General features: G+C 41.3%; 1 protein-coding gene across 9 annotated transcripts in view; it reads left to right on the top strand.

Moving 5' to 3' along the window:
* The first annotated feature begins 7477 nt into the window (after positions 1-7477).
* The window catches only part of LOC308663352 (oocyte-specific histone RNA stem-loop-binding protein 2-like), a 32954-nt gene continuing 28071 nt past the window's right edge, over positions 7478-12360 (top strand). For 2 of the 9 annotated variants that reach the window (XR_014025377.1, XR_014025379.1), the window contains exons 1-2: positions 7497-7663; positions 8276-8374. The gene's annotated coding sequence lies outside the window, so the exon portion shown is untranslated. Of the gene's footprint in view, positions 7664-8275; positions 8375-11495; positions 12329-12360 lie in introns of those variants that run through there. The other 7 variants (XR_014025376.1, XR_014025378.1, XR_014025372.1 and 4 more) reach the window with 7 other exon arrangements.

Below are 12360 nucleotides of genomic sequence, written 5' to 3' on the forward strand. Positions count from 1 at the left end.
AAATAAGTCCAAAATATCTGTATTACATCCAGAAATGCCAACTTTGCAACCAATATTTCTCATCCATAACTATGGCACCCTAAGGATACCTGCAAACATGCAAATGCTTCTCTGGGATCAGTAACGCAGCAGGGATTGCTTTTTCCTTCCAGTAACAGATTGCTGGGAAATACCAAACATGGCCTTAAGAATTCCAATGTTTGTTACAAATTTTTCTGGATGTGGTTGGAAAGAGGCCTAGAAATGCCAGCACAAATACATCACACTTGCTGAACGTGCACACTCAACTAATTACAATCTTCAATTATATGTGATATATCTAAAATGAGATGGGCTGTCTCAACTGCAACTTGCAAACAGTTCCGTTTTGCGGCAAAACAACCCAGGACAAGCTTATCAGCAGAACTTAGAGAGGACTCATTAACACAATTTTTGGGAAGGAAAGAAACAGAAGGACAGTTTAACATCTTCCAGTTGATGTTATGTTATGTAACATCTTCTGGGAGTTGAAGTCCATGAGTCATAAAAGAGCCAAGGTTGCTTACCCCGGGCCTATTGGCTTTCGAAAGCCAATAGGAATTGCTGCTGAGCGTGCAAAAAAACCCAGCCGGCAAACGTTGCACAGGCAAGTGGTCTGCAGTGAAGGCAGGAACTTTGCACCTCCTCCCTGCTCCCCAACTACACCATCTCAACTAGGTAAGATATTATTTGCAAATAGGATGGCAATAAACAATTTAGGCTGCATTTACATCATGGCTTTTCAACCTTTTCAGAAATTGTACCACTTTTAGGACATGACAATATTCAAGCACCACCAGTGCTCAACAAGGTGTCAAAAACTTGATGACTAAAAGAAAGGGGGGGTATTTTGGGTTTCATTGGTTAGATTCATTTATTGTTATAGAAATGGCTAGTTTATAATATTATAGAAAAGCAAAAAGTTGAGGTTCAATGTTAATGCTTCCTTCTACTCCTGCAACAGAGGAAGTCAGAAGTCAGTGCCTTTTCTTTTTCCCTTGTCCCCCTCACTTTTCCCTTTTTCTCTCACCCTTCACTCACAAAAGCCCCCCACTCACTCACACTTTGCTCAGTCGCTCTCACTCACTCTTCCGTCTCTTTCAAAGGCACCTCGTTCAGTCTCTCCCCCACTCACTCCATCTCTTTCAAAGGCCTCTTGCTCACTTGCTCACTTACTGCCCCATCGCTTCCAAACGCCATTTGCTCATTCACACTCACTTACTGCCCCAGTGCTTCCAAATGCCATTTGTTCATTCACTCATTCACTTAACGCCCCGTCGCTTCCAAACGCCACTTGCTCACTCACTCACTTACTGCATTTGGAAGCGACGGGGCAGTAAGTGAATGAGTGCTGGTGCCGGACGCCATCAGCTGTTTGGCGCCGGAGACCGCTGCCACGAGGAACACAGCTCTGGGTCGGGGTTCGGAGCAGCTCCAGGTGGGGGCTCAGCACGGGCTGCGGTGTGGCAACTACATGGAGGGGAATCTCCACTGCGTCTGTGGGGAGGGGAATCCCCATGGCCTGTGGCTCCGAGCCGCAGGGGTGGGGGTGCAAAGGATGGGTGGCGACGCCATAGCAAGACACCGGCATCGCTCCCAGTGACAGCACCTCTGAGTTTCGGAACCTTTTTTTTTTTAGAAAAAAAGCACTGGTTAGAAGTATGGTTAGTAATTTTTTAGATTGGCATTGTTTTCTGCTGGCTCTCACAATATCGTGACACACTTTACTGGTATGTCATGAAATATGGAAGAAGAGAAAATAAAATGCTTTTCAAATTTATACCTGCCAATTCAATAGGAGAACAATAGAGCCTTCTCAAGACATGGGTAAAGCGAGACACAACATAGCCAAAACATGATTTAGTACCCGTGCCACACAGAATTATTAACCTCCAGCAAACAGCGGAGGAAAGTAAATGTCAACATTCAAAGGACACGGACATAAGTGCTATTGTTTCTTGACATCTGTTCATTACAGGCTTTATAAAATACAGACCAGAATTTAGTACAGGACAGAATATGCACTCATGGCTCAACACAATGACTGAATTGCCCAACATGCTAATCCTAAAACAAACAAACCACATGAAATTTACCATGTAATGTGAAATTTGTTTCCCTGCAACTAATCCAGAGAACTACTGTGATGTTGAAAAAATAATTACTTCCTTTTTCTAAGATGGTAACTTGTAGGGAAACACGCATTTAATAAGATATGGTAGCAGCTGTTCTGATAGTTCAGATTTTTTAATGTTTGTTCTATTACTAAAGTGCCTTATACAATTCGCTATGGGGGGCGAATTATTACCCCCCGTAGATAGGGCTCGCAACTTGGGAGTCCTCCTAGATTCACGGCTCACTCTGGAAGACCACATAGGAGCTGTGACTAGGGGGGCTTTCGCCCAGGTTCGCCTGGTGCGCCAGTTGCGGCCCTATCTAAGCCGGGATGATCTATGCACGGTCACTCACGCGCTCGTGACCTCTCGACTAGACTACTGCAACGCTCTCTACATGGGGCTGCCCTTGAGGACCACCCGGAAGCTCCAACTGGCACAGAATGGAGCCGCGAGAGTTGTGTTGGGAGTTTCCCGATACTCCCATGTCACACCTCTGCTCCGTGAGCTGCATTGGTTGCCAGTTGTCTTCCGGGTGAGATTCAAGGTACTAGTAATGGTGTTTAAAGCCCTACATGGCAGGGGTCCGGAGTACCTTAGGGAACACCTGCTGCCGGTGTCAACTTCCCTCCGCCCTGTGCGTTCCCACAGAGAGGGTCTCCTCAGGGTGCCACCGGTCAGAGAATGTAGATTGGTGGCCCCCAGGGGGAGATCTTTCTCTGTGGGCGCCCCGGAGCTATGGAACCAGTTACCGGTTGAGCTCCGGACGGCGCCCGATCTTCGCTCCTTTCGCCGCGATCTGAAAACATACCTGTTCGAACAAGCCGGCCTGGCCTGAGGGGGGATTGGTGGGGTTTTTACTATCATTTTATTGGGGTTTTTATTAATGTACCAACTGTTTTTATGGGCATGTATTTAATTATTTTTTAATTTTTGTAACTCTGTGTTTTATTCTTGCCCTGTACACCGCCCTGAGTCCTGCGGGAGAAGGGCGGTATAGAAATATTAATAAATTAAATTAAATTAAATTAAATTATTGATTCCTGATGTCTTCATGAACACAGCCATGTTTTTTCTAACAACAATAAGGACACAAATGACTACTACTTTGTTCAACCCTAAAACATTATGCAGAATTAAACAGAATTACATTCTTTTTTTTAATCAACTAAGCATTGGGCTTCTGGAAAGTCCTTAAGACCTAGCTTTGCTCCCAGGAGAGGAGTTAATGTGATTGTAATGTATTGGTTGGGCCCCTGTCATATTTTTGTACTGTTTGTACCATTTGTCATTCTAGTTGTTTTAATCCAGGCTGCTTGTTTATGTGGGTTTTAATGGTTTCAGCTATTTTACAGCTTTTTGTGGATATTATGAACTGCCCAAATCTTTTGGAGTGGGTCGCCCTGTCGAATAGATTAAATTGAAGTTTGGTCAGTTACTAATTTTATTTTCATGCACAACACTGCAGTCAATTCACCCCAAGTAACCTAGAGATTACAAGGACAAAGGATCAAACTTAGTTATTTGCATGAAATGAGAACAATTTAAATTAAGGAGAAAATTATTCCCTCATCATCCCATATGTAAAATCTATACAGCATAAATCCCCACTGATTTATGGACTATGCAGACAGAGACATGCCAATCCTTCATTTAATTAACTGGTCAATAATGTATAGAGATGCATATATTGATAGAAAATATTCCAGGACATCTTGAAAAACTGTACTGTGACTACCAGGTCCTGATGGTATGCACCCAAGAATTCTTTATTTGAAGAATATGAAACTGCTGACTTTCTAGCCAAGAATGCATAATCTCGCACTCAAATCAGGCTCAGTGCCAGAGGACTAGAAAGTAGCCAATGTCCCATCAATTTTTAAAATGAACCCCTAGGGCAGTTCTAGGGAAGCCTGTGCTGGCTTCCCATGTATACAAGGCAAAGTAGTATAAAGTTTGCTTAACAAAAACCATCATGGATTCTGCAAAAATAAATCTTGCGTTGCCAACCTTTTTTTTAAAAAAACCAGACAAGTGTGTATACCGCTGTTGACCTGAATATCTGGGTTTTCAAAATGTTTTTTAACGATGCCTCATTAAAAACTTTTGAGTAAACGTAATGCTCATGGGACGAGAACACCTGTCCTGTTATCAACTATTAACTGGTTAAAAAACAGAAAAGAAAGACTGGGAGTAAAGGGGCAAAAGAAGTTGAATTCCTCAAGCATTTGGGTTGAAATTAGTGCTTTTAATTTGCTCACCAATGATCTTGACTTTTGAGTGGGCAATGAGCCAACTAGTCAAGGTTATGGATGATAATAAAATTGTGGTTCCTAAGCTGTGTGAACTCACAGAGGTGCCATGGGATATTTAACTGCTTAACTGTTCTAATTCTTCACAAACCACTGCAGTACCCAGGGCTTTTTTTGTAAAAGAAAAAGGTGCCGGAACTCACACATGTCACACAACCTGCCTTGCCTACCCTACAAGGTTCCATCCAAAAAAGGTGCCGGAACTCCGTTCTGAGCGTTCTATGAGAAAAAAAGCCCTGGCAGTACCCAATATGAGAACTGCTACGGGCACTAGGAACCAAAATTTTTGAGAACCTCTGTGCTAAATTATTCCAGGTGGTAAAAAATAAAAAGGCTAGGAAGAACTCCAGAAACATGTCTTTCTGTGAATGGCCAGCAAATGACACATGCAATTTAAGTGTAAAGGAAGTACACTAGGGCAACACACACTTTGACGCAGTCTGAGTGCCTCACTAACTGCAGATGCAACTGACTGCTTAACTAACCGGATATTGGACAACAATAAAGAATTGAATGAAAATATTAGCTCATATGAGGTATGTCCCAAAGGTGCTTTTTTTCAAACTGCTAGTGGACTTTCTTGATTTTTCTTCTCATCCAAGAAGCTTCTTCAGCAGGAAATGGAAAGGATTTAAATTCTTAGTAGTCCACCAGTCCTTAACACCTCATATGAGGTTGTTGTGAAAAAGCCCAATTTTATACTAGGCACCCTAGGAAAGAGACTGTAAATAAAAGTGCAAACACTGTAGTGCTCTTATAGAAATCAATGCTCTGTGTGTGTGTGCGCGCGCGCGTGTATACATATACATATACGATGTGAAAAATGAAGTTGGGGTTGCAGCCTGTGTTTTGGAAAAGGCAGAAACACCCCATCTCCCTTCCCTCATACATTCAGAAATGCATTCATACATTTACTTGATCTGCAGTCCTGGATCCTATCACTGCCATGGTTCCCATGCACCCTTTCCCCAAATATGAGTCCTGTATCCTACCACAGACCTGGATCCTAACGCTACCACCACTTGTGAGGTTTCTTTGCTTTCCAAGGACTGGATGTACCACAGGGTAGCAAATGTGTACAGAATACTTTATTGCAGCATACATTTTCTCCAACAACAAGCTAGGTTGTTGAGTCATGGGAGGGTTGTTTCAAGCTGAAGTTGAGTGATGGAGAGCAGACATCTGGACTCCCACCCAGACCCAACCATTCAACTTCCAGGACCACAAGCTACAGTGAGCAGCAGATCTTGGTGAAAGCCCTGCCTGGAGTTTGGAGCTTTACCTGGAACTAAAAAAGGAGCAAGCATACTGAAGTACTGTAGCACCACATCCCAATTAGTGCAGGAATGTTTGGAAAAGGGCAAAAGTTGTATGTTACCTTACTTTGAGACTTTAGTGTGATCTGAGTATTAAAAGAATAAGTATCAAAGGCCTGAGTATTAAAGACATATTCATGAGGCAACATCACCTTGCAAAGCCTAGAAGGGTGGATTTGACCCAGAACAATAGCCTATTGCTGGGGAAGGCAATAAAGTTGCAATAAAGTATTTTGTACAGATCTGCTATGCTGTGGTGCATCCAGTCCTTTGGAGAGCAAAGAACCCTCAGAAAAAGAGAAAGAAAAAGGGTATACAAGGCCATACAAGATGAACAGGGAGATAAGTGGACACTGTCCTGCAAGGAAAGACTAGAATGCTTACGACCTTGTGACTTGTAAAAAAAGGTAGGGACAAGATTGAGATTTATAAAATCTTACATGGTATGAGGAAAATGGATAGGAAAAAGTGATGCTCTTCTGATTAAAGACTAGGACCACCCAGGGAAGCTGACTATATGAGATTTAAAACAAGCACAAGGATTTATATAATTAAGCCGAAGAACATATTGTTATAAGATGCAATGACTGATAATTCCAAGGTTCCTAAAAGGGATCTCATAAATTCAAGCAAGACAGGTCTATTCAAAGTGATTGGTCTCAAAGACTCAATATTATCTACTCCGTGTTACTTCTGGGGTGGGAGCAGCATAATTCCCAATGCTAATTACAAGAGAACAACACAGGAAGATGGGTAAGTGTTCTCCTCCTACCGTTAACTTTCCAAAGATGTCTGGTCATTCTAAGAAAGAAAATGCTGTTTTTATGTGGGTTTGATCAAGAAAGACTGTTTCCATGGAATTCAAAAATTAGGGCTAAAGGAAGGGAACAGGGTAGTACCTTCCATTAATACCTTAGGTTGCATAAGTATGCTAATACTTATAGTAGGGTCCACACATATCTCAAAAAGGTGCAGAAATATTCTATATATTTTCATACACATTCTTCTAATATGTGCATTTTTTGCAAGTAATGCTCACTATTGCATACGTTTTTATGCACTTTGCCATATACATTTATCTGAAGTTGCTATATTTGATTGGATAACTGTAATGAAAGTGAAAATTTCTGTCCTATCTCCAAGATATAGAAACAAACTTAAATGAAAATATGGAGCAGAGGTGTTTTAAAAAAACGTATCTATCTTTGGTATCAAACGAAGTAGAAGCTGTTCATATCTCAAGATATTGACTTTTGTTTTTCTCTTCCAGTCTGCAGATGTGCTGTGTTTTTTGTGGCAGTGAGCTGCTTTTCCCCAAAGCGACTCTGAATTGAATGTGCACTGGAACATAAAGAGAGCAAGAACTGGGCCAGAGCCTTAGGGCAGCAGCTGTTCAGAAAAAAAAGCAGCTCTCTGCAGTGCTTGTGTTAATAGGCAGAAAATGTAAAATGGAACGCTAAGCCTTCAGCACCAGTGACATTTTACAGGTACAGCAAAACAGAGTATCATAAATTGCTTGCTGACCACCACTTAGTAGTAATCTGGCATCTCTTAGCAAACAGAATTGCTGTTTGTACAAACTATCATAGAGACGGAGGAAAACAATGGGTGACATTCAGCAGATCAATCTGTCTCGTGCACTTTGGTGTGCCCATGCTCCACCCCCAGCTGACAACAGAGCCACAGGAGCCTCCTCCCCACATTTCTTACAGCTACAGTCAACATGGACAGCTGGAGCAGAAGGGCAGGTACTTCCCATTTGCTTTAGCAGATGAATAATAAGACGAAGTACTGTAGCGCCTTTACTTTTAGAGAAGGCAGACATGAGGGGCCATTCCTGACAACAGGAATGCACCCAAAATCCCAGGACCCAGGACTCCCATGGGATTGAAATTTGGTAAAGGTGTGCTGATTTTGGTGTTAATGCATTGCTGTGGTCATGTGATTATCATACCAGAAAAGGCAGAGCAATCCTAGGTTGCCTCAACAGAGGGATAGGATCAAGATCACATTAAGTATTAGTGCCACTTTTTAAAGCCTCAGTAAGACCACATTTAGAATACCACATCCAATTTTGGTCACCATATTATAAAAAAGATGTTGAAACTCTGGAAAGAATGCAGAAAAGAACAACAAAGATGATTAGGGGGTTGGAGGCTAAGACAAGAAATAATGGATGGAAACAAATCAAGGAGAGAAGCAATCTAGAACGAAGGAGAAATTTCCTAACAGTGACAACAGTTAACATGTAGAGTGACTTGCCTTCAGAAGTTGTGGGTGCTCCATCACTTGGAGGCTTTTAAGAAATTTGTCTGGAATGGTATAGGGCAGGGGTAGGCAACCTTGGCTCTTTTATGACTTGTGGACTTCAACTCCCAGAATTCCTGAGTCATAAAAGAGCCAAGGTTGCCTACCCCTGGTATAGGGTCTCCTGCTTGAGCAGTGGGTTGGATGAGAAGACCTGCTCAGTCCCCTCTGACTCTGTTATTCTGTTATTTTCAACATTCCCTGTCAGATTCCTACAGGAAAAAGCAATGGGGAAGCCAGCAGGAAGTCAGAAGTTGCTGCCACTCCCACTGCTTTTTTGCCATGGTCATTCTGTTTCTCTGTTTAGGTAAGGAAATATCTCTAAATCATGACTCTAACCCAACCCAGTGATGCCCTCAATGTGATGTCCCATTGCCTGGAAGCGGTACAGATTTGGATGGGAGAAAACAGGCTTCGACTCAACCCGGCCAAGACTGAGTGGCTGTACATACCGTCATCTCGTTTAGTCCAAGAGGTTCCATCTTTGACTATAGGAGGAGAGATGTTACCTCCCATTGATAGAGCACGCAATCTGGGCGTCCTCCTAGATTCACGACTCAGTTTTGAAGATCATATTGGAGTTGTGGCTAGGGGGACATTTGCACAGATTCGCCTTATATACCAATTGCGCCCCTTTTTGGACCGAGATGCCCTACGTACAGTCACCCACGCACTTGTTACCTCCCGTATAGATTACTGTAATGCTCTCTACATGGGGCTGCCCTTGAAGACCACCCAGAGGCTTCAGCTGGTGCAGAGTGCAGCTGCACGGGTTGTGATGGGAGCACCCCGATACTCCCATATTACACCCCTCCTGCGTGAGCTGCATTGGCTACCGGTTGCCCTCCGGGTGAGATTTAAGGTGCTGGTACTTACCTTTAAAGCCCTACATGGCTTAGGCCCGGGATACTTGCAGAACCATCTGCTGCCGGGAATAAATTCCCATCGTCCAGTACGCTCACACAGAGAAGGCCTCCTCAGGGTACCGTCAGCTAGGCAATGTCGGCTGGCGACCCCCAGGGGGAGGGCCTTCTCTGTGGGAGCGCCAGCCCTGTGGAATCAGCTCCCCCCTGAGCTTCGGATGGCCCAAAATCTCCAATCCTTTCACCGCGGCCTCAAAACACTCCTTTTCCACCAGGCTGACCTGGACTGACAGGCATTTTAATTAATTATATTTAGAATTTTTAATTTATTTTTAGTTTTTAATTTTAATTTATTGCACAGATGATTTTAATTTTATTTTTATCTTGATTTCTGTACTTATTATATGTTTTGTTGTTAGCCGCCCTGAGTCCTTCGGGAGATAGGGCGGGATATAAATCCCATCAATAAATAAATAAATAAATAAATAAATAAATAAATAAATAAATAAATAAATAAATAAATAAATCTAAATCATGTCTTAGGCAGAGTTCTATTTTTTAATTCCAGCAATGCCACATTGTCTAAATGTTTTTCCATCTCTCTGTTTATTCTTATTTTCCATTTTTTAATTTTTTTCCTTAATTTGTTTAACCTCTTCAATTTCTTCAAATGTTTAATTAATATTTTCTTCCATATTTGCAATTTTTCCCCCTCCATTCTCCTTTCAGGTGTAGCAGATCTATTTTAACAGATTCAGTCACTCATGGTGTCACTGGTTTTGTAACATTCTTTTCTACTTCTGCAAACAGCCTTTGTAAAATCTCTGGTGTAGTCCCCTGTTCTGTTATTTGATCTGTTATTTGTTAATAAGTCTCTCCTCCCTTCTGTGATTTTTGCTGTTTTCCTGGTAGCAGCCGTTTCTCTTTTTTAATTTACAATTCAGAAAAAGAGAATAATAAAAGAGGGAGTCTTTCTTTGTTCTTAATTCTTTAGTCCCATTTGGAATTCTGTAGTCCTATGGTGACATAATCCTTCACAATTTTCCCTTATTTCCTTAACAAAATCATCCAATCACTCCTCTTAGGAAATTTAAAGAGTTTTCATAGGCACGTGCTATTTCAATAACTCAAAAGTACTTTAAAATAAACAATATGCCCAATTTTGTCTTTCAAACTTTTGATTAGTTTTATTTTGCTCTTAGTTGCTTTTAAATCTTTATAATTATTGTAGTTTTTACTTTAATCTTGCCCTGGACTGAACAATAACTCAGCAGGTGGTTAGCTATCTTCTGCTAGCTTTTAAAGTACAATAGTTGTAATCCAATATACTCTAAGAAAGAAACCTGTAGCCATAAGTCTTCCCGATGACAACTGGTTTCACAAAACCTGATTTCATTGTTTATATCATGCATATACCACCTCTGAAAATAATTTAGAATAAGCTGTATCAGGGGAAACTTACACTTTTATTCAGATACCATAGTCTTAAACCAGAAGCTCCAATCCTTCAAACCTCTGACAGTCCAATAAATCAAGTCTGTAATACCGGTAGTTAGTGGGGTATACATAATAGTTGTGGAGTAAAACAATTATTTTGTCTTAATTAAAGGATATTGTTTATATTATAACATTGCTCAAGAAATCCATTCATGGTTAACATATGTTTACCCTGAATGACACTGAAACATAAAATATATCCAAATCTACAGGCTCTCCAATTACTTGAACTTAAAAAAACAGACCATTGAGAGAGCATTAAAGAATATGGAATCACAGCTTTCATCATACAGCATAGTCCATAGCACTTGAAGAACTGCCAGCAGTTTTGTTTCCTGATAACCTGACTGAATAAGAGAATTATTATTATTATTAAGCTTATTTGCTATGTGTTGCATGAATACAACAGCTGGGTGATGCAGTTTAATCAGTTTCAACATGTTCCCATTACCCCGGACCATTAACATTAAGGTCCTTCCCATGTGCAAACTCAGTTCTAAGCCAAGTTCAGTTTCCTGCCCCCGTATCTCTGCAATTCAGCACCCTTAGGGTATGGGAATTTGACAGTGAACTTTCATTCCACAGGAAATGCTATGAAATGTGAGGAATGAATGAGGGCAAGGTACTAATTGGCTGTCATTTCTAAGCCATCCCATTGGCTGGCTGGAGGGAAGCCTGACTGGCGGGGAGATTAGTGGGGTCACTTGCCTGGAACTCTGAAACTGTCCTGGGGGATTGACGGGTAAGCAGCATCAGGAATAAAAATGCAGGATATTCTCCAGGATCCAGGATATCCTAATATGGCTTTGGGTGAAAAATGCATACTTGTATACTTTCAATGCTATTCCCTTTCAGGATAAGCAACATAATGCCAAGTAAAGAAAAGGAGAATGAAATAGCAAGCCCCCCAAAATTAAAGGTATAAAATAAGAAAAAGGAAATTCCTATATTGCTTTTTCTTCTGGAAATTCATACATCACTCATTTTTAAGCATCACTTTCTCGGTCTTCCCTCTTCCCCCAAATCCATTTCCTTCCTTCCTTCTTCCTTTTTCTTTCTATTTTTCTCTTTTCCTTCCTTCCTTTCCTTCCATACATTTGTTCTGCCTTTTGATAATTTTTCCTTGAACTCTAACATGTATACAATTCTACTTTGACATATTATCCCCAAACACCTCTAAAAATACTCAGCATTTCTTCACCTGTTTAATCCCAAAGGTTATCGCTTTTTCTTTTAATTATATATTCTCTGTCCCTGTATAGCCTTTTTTGCACACTTCCAAAATACTATCGTTTCCATCAAAGCCACTTTTGCATCTTTCTTGGCTCTTTAAATCTTCTCAGTCCTTTGTTCCTTTTGACCATCTTCTTTGCAACTCTCTAGAAAAGATGCTGGCTGGGCCTGGCCTGCTTTCTGGCAGAACTTTCCTACCTCACTGATCAGCTGCAGCTTGGCTTTATTCTTGAGCAGTGGAATGGTTCAGAAAACTCGAGCGTGGCCAAGGTGAGAGCCCTGCTTAAAAGGCTAGACTTCCTGCTATCTGAAGTAGACTGGGCCTGGGGACTAGGAATACAGCAGCTGGGTGATGCACTTAACAATACCAGAAGCCACTTTCTTTCCTGTCCTGAATGTGGCAGTTGCGCCATCTGCTGGAAACTCTTTCCTTTAGCAAAGAATTAATTACGGAAAATATCACCTCAACCTTCCAATGTTAAGAAATCATTATTAAAAAAATAAAATAAAAAAAACCTTAGATCTGAAATTTCCTAATTTAGGAATTCTTTACCCTCCCCCTCATGCTTTCAACTTTCTTTCTCAAAACGAATGCCAGTTAGAGCAGTGTAGTTATGCTAGCCCAGGTTCAAATCCTCAGTGACACAGGTAGTCCTCGACTTACACAACAGTTGTAGTGACCGTTCAAAGTTACAGCGGC

The sequence above is a fragment of the Vipera berus genome (genome assembly GCF_964194415.1).
Source record: "Vipera berus genome assembly, chromosome: 2".
NCBI classification, from domain to species: domain Eukaryota; kingdom Metazoa; phylum Chordata; class Lepidosauria; order Squamata; family Viperidae; genus Vipera; species Vipera berus.